The sequence below is a fragment of the Pristiophorus japonicus genome, chromosome 17 (genome assembly GCF_044704955.1).
Source record: "Pristiophorus japonicus isolate sPriJap1 chromosome 17, sPriJap1.hap1, whole genome shotgun sequence".
In the NCBI taxonomy this organism is placed as follows: Eukaryota; Metazoa; Chordata; class Chondrichthyes; family Pristiophoridae; genus Pristiophorus; species Pristiophorus japonicus.
The window spans coordinates 31,117,606-31,122,445 of NC_091993.1; positions in this window are offsets into that span (position 1 = coordinate 31,117,606).

Below are 4,840 nucleotides of genomic sequence, written 5' to 3' on the forward strand. Positions count from 1 at the left end.
TGCTACACACAAACATTAAGGTCTCTCCCTGCTGGTCACAGCAATCTCCCAACTCCAGCAAGTCCCCCGACGCTTGGTTTGATTAACGAGCTGAGATTATGCATCGTTGACCTAAAGTAATCCGTAGGGACAAGACAAACAACCAGAGTGTTTATACTGTATAAATATCAGGTTTAAAGTTGCGCTATCAGGTCCCACTGACTTCCTTGCTATTTTAAGGTCAGTCAGTTTCAAAATAGCTTCAGTAATTCATCACCACAGCAACCTCGTGCATCGGTGATAGTAAAAACCTCGAGAACACAAAGAGCAAGATGCAGAGAAACATTACATTAGCAAATAAAGAATCAAGGCACCTCACTCCAGGACTACAAGGTTGCCGGACATTGTGATTCCCAACAGCCAGGGAATAAGCTCCCGGTTTTGCAAGGGGTATGAAGCCTCCCTGAAAATTGAGTCCCCCTTCCCCATTCCTTGATGTTGAATTTTGCAGGGCGCGATTTTGAGGTGAGCAATGCGACTGTGTTGCAGGAATGCACAAGCCTCCTTTAAATCTAAAGTTTATGGATAGACAAGTTCCCTGCTGAATTTCAGGGTCTTTGAATGAGGCTACATTCGTCGCCAAGGCTCAGTGATCAATAATGGTCTGTCACCTGTGGAACTGTAACCTAGCAAGTAATCATCAGCCTCAGACTAAGAGGGCAGAACATTGGTGAGATAACAGGAAGGAAAATAGAATATAGAACTGTACAGCAAATTTGTATCTGACAGTCAAGCTCCTGTGGCAATGCACACAGGTAGTCAAGACCTAATGTAGTCTTCAGGTGAAGTGAAGTTAGAGGAGGGGGATAATTGGATGCTCAGACATAATTCAGTCCCCTTTTAAAGTCATAAATGTTGTCCTTATTGTTATATATTTAATTTTAAATTATTATTTATAGTGGAATACAATGTTATTTAAGGAAGGATATACTTGCATTGGAGGCTGTTCAGAGAAGGTTCACTAGAATGATTCCGGAGATGAAGGGGTTGAATTATGAAGGTAGGTTGGGCCTATACACATTGGAGTTCAGAACAATGAGAGGTGATCTTATCGAAACATATAAGATAATGAGGGGATTCGACAAGGTAGATGCAGAGAGGATATTTCCACTCATAGGAGAAACTAAAACTAGGGGACATAGTCTTAGAATAAGGGGCCGCCCATTTAAAACTGAGATGAGGGAAATTTCTTCTCTCAGTAGGTTGTAAATCTATGGAATTCGCTGCCTCAGAGAGCTGTGGAGGCTGGGTCATTGAATATATTTAAGGCGGAGATAGACAGATTTTTGAGTGATAATGGAATAAAGGGTTATGGGGAGCGGGCAGGGAAGTGGAGTTAAGTCCATGATCAGATCAGCCGCAATCTTATTGAATGGCGGAGCAGGCTCGAAGGGCCAAATGGCCTACTCCTGCTCCTATTTCTTATGTTCTTATATTATAGTACAAAGGAAGTCAAGTTTAACAGCACAGTATCCCTGAGCATGTATCTTTGGCAGTGGGATATGTTTTACATTGCTGAAGCATAGAGGTGGCAGACACATGATGGGCCAAATGGTCTCAGTCTTGTGCGTTTCCCACATTACAACAGGGACTACACTCCAAAAGTAAAAACAGAAAATGCTGGAAATCTCAGCAGGTCAAGCAGCATCTGTGGAGAGAAACAGAGTTAACATTTCAGGTCTGTGACCCAAAAGTACTTATTTGGCTGTAAAGCACTTTGAGACGTCCGGTGGTCGTGAAAGGCGCTATAGAATTGCAAGTCTTTTTTTAAACTTCCATGATTCTATTGTAACTTCTTGATTGCAAATTGGAATTGGATGAGTCCTGAGAAAGATTGTCTGGCATTCAGCCCCTCGAGCCTGCTCCGCCATTCAATGAGATCACAGCTGATCTGTACCTTAACTCCATCCACACGCCTTGGTTTCATATCCTTTTATACCCTTGGCTAGTAAAAATCTATCGTTCTCAGATTTAAAATGATGAACTGAGCGAGCATCTATTCTTTGCTCATTGTGGGAGAGAGTTCCACATTTCTACCACCCTTTACACAAATAAATGTTTCGTAACTTCTCTACTGAATGGCCTGGCTCTGATTTTAAGGTCATCTCCCCTTGTCTTAGACTTCCCCCCCACCCTCTTGTCCTATACTTCCCCCCCCCCGAGCAGAATAAGTTTCTCCCGATCTACTCCATCAATTCCTTTCAAAATCCTAAAACAAACCTCAATCAAATCACCCCTTAACCTTCTATATTCCTGGGACTACAAGCCCAGTTTATGTAATTGCCCCTTGCCTGGGAGGAGGAAAGGCTGATTCAAATAAATAATACTGGTTGGATTGGTGCAATTAAAGAAGTTCAAAGTGAGTCTAATGCACTTCTCTGGGACTATATAGCTATAAAACGTTCAGGAAAGACAATCCCGCAAGTTTCAGCGAGACAATATTCATCATGGGTTGGGAACGTTCAATGGCCTTGACATCCATTACAACCAAAGGGAGGTCACCACACATTAAACAATTTATTAGTCCAGTGGCAGTTCAGTAAATCAATGACCAGCACCTGAGTCAACAGATGTCTGTCTAACTGATTCACTGTCCACCTATTCTGTACATAGCCTGTAGCTCCACAGGAGAAAGACTTGGATTTATATAGCACCTTTCGCATTTCAAAGAGCTTTACAGCCAATGAAGTTCTTTTGAAGTGCAGTCACTGTTGTAATGTGGGAAACGCAGCAGCCAATTTGTGCACAGCAAGCTCCCACAAACAGCAATGTGATAATGACCAGATAATCTGTTTTTGTTATGTTGATTGAGTGATAAATATCGGCCAAAACACCAGGGATAACTCCCCTACTCCTCTTCGAAATAGTGCCATGGGATCTTTTACGTCCACCTGAGAGAGCAGACAGGACCATGGTTTAACCTCAGCACTGCAGTGCACTGGAGTGACAGCCTAGATTATTTTGTGCTCAAGTCCCTGGGGTGGGACTTGAACTCACGACCTTCTGACTCAGAGGCGAGAGAACTACCCCCTGAGCCACAGCTGACACCACAGATAGACCTCACACTTTTAGTACTGTGTCCAGTAGCACAATATATGGTGCATTTATCTATTTACTCAAGCATTCGGTGAAATCCAAGTAAAAATGTCTTTTACAGGCAACTCTCGATTATCCGAGTCCCTCGGGGATTGGGCTCTGCCGGGTAAACGATTTTTCCGTTAGAGCGATTGACATTATAAAGTTAAAACCCGATGCCTTCCCGTGCCAAAATTTTAAATCCTGTTACAATGGTTTCCCGTTGGATCCATGTGCGGATAATCGAGAGTTGCCTGTAATACTTTAATACAAGACTTTAGAAGAATGAGAGGTGATCTCATTGAAACATACAAAATTCTTACAGGGTTTGACGGGGTAGATGCAGGGAGGATGTTTCCCCCCGGGCTGGGGAGTCTAGAATCAGGGGTCACAGTCTCAGGATAAGGGGTCGGCCATTTAAGACTGAGATGAGGAGAAATTTCTTCACTCGGAGGGTGGTGAATCTTTGGAATTCTCTACCCCAGAGGGTTGTGGAGGCTCAGGCAGTGAGTATATTCAAGACAGAGATTTTTGGATATAAAGGGAATCATAGGATAGCACAGGAAAGTGGAGTTGAGGTCGAAGATCAGCCATGATCTTATTGAATGGCGGAGCAGGCTCGAGCGGCCGAATGTCCTACTCCTGCTCTTATTTCTTATGTTCATGTTTACTTCGCGCAGTGACGCTGTCCCTTTAATTAAAGTTATATTCAATCCAATCTTTCTAGGGGGAAAAATAATGTCCTCTGTGGAATTCTATGACCAAGGAGTATATACCAATAAGACTGATTCAATGAGAGATCACATCCAATCTCCAGTCTTTGTTTTCTCAAAGTTGCTCTTGATGGCACCCTTATTAAAATGCAGCTGCAGTATGACAATACTGAATGTCTGGGTGCAGTTAGCAGAATCCATTGGCTTGTGTGTTGATAACTGTCACGGTACACCTCCCCCCCCCCCTCACCTGTGTAAACCCCTAGATGACAGCCACAGGTGGTGGTGGGGCGGGGGGGAGGGGGACACTAGGAGCCCGCATCTCTCGGCAGACAGCGACCACATTAGTGGTCTAGGAAAATGGAGCTGAATAAATAAGCTTGAAGGGTGAAAGTAGCCTCCGAAATATTGTCCAGCTGTCTGCAGGATAAACAGAGAGGTTATCCAGCATGGCACGCTGATCGTTGTAGAGCAGGATACATCCCGGATAATTATGCAGTGTCTTGGGGCATCTGGAATAAATAATGCCCATCTTACTCTATGTTATTTAAAATAATGCAGTGCAGTGTTGGAAAGATGAGGCTCAGTTTCAGGGTCTAGAAACCCAGAGATATGATTTACAGCAGCAACTTGTATTTATATAGCGCCTTTAACATAGTAAAACATCCCAAGGCGCTTCACAGGAGTGTAATCAGACAAAAGATTGACACCGGGGCCAAGGGTTATATTAGAAGAGGTGACCAAGAGGTAGGTTTTGAGGAGCGCCTTAAGGAGAGAGAAGCGGAGAGGTTTAGGGGAAGAATTCCAGAGTTTAAGGCCGAGACAGTTGAAGGCCCGGCCGCCAATGGTGGAGTGAAGGAAGTCGGGAATGCTCAGGAGGCCAGAATTAGAGGACGCCGAGATCTCGGAGGGTTGTAGTGCTGGAGGAGGTCACTCTGCAGTTTATTTGTGCAAATTACTGACCCAAAATGTGTATTCTCTATCAATTCTAATACGCAATAGCTAATCGTGAG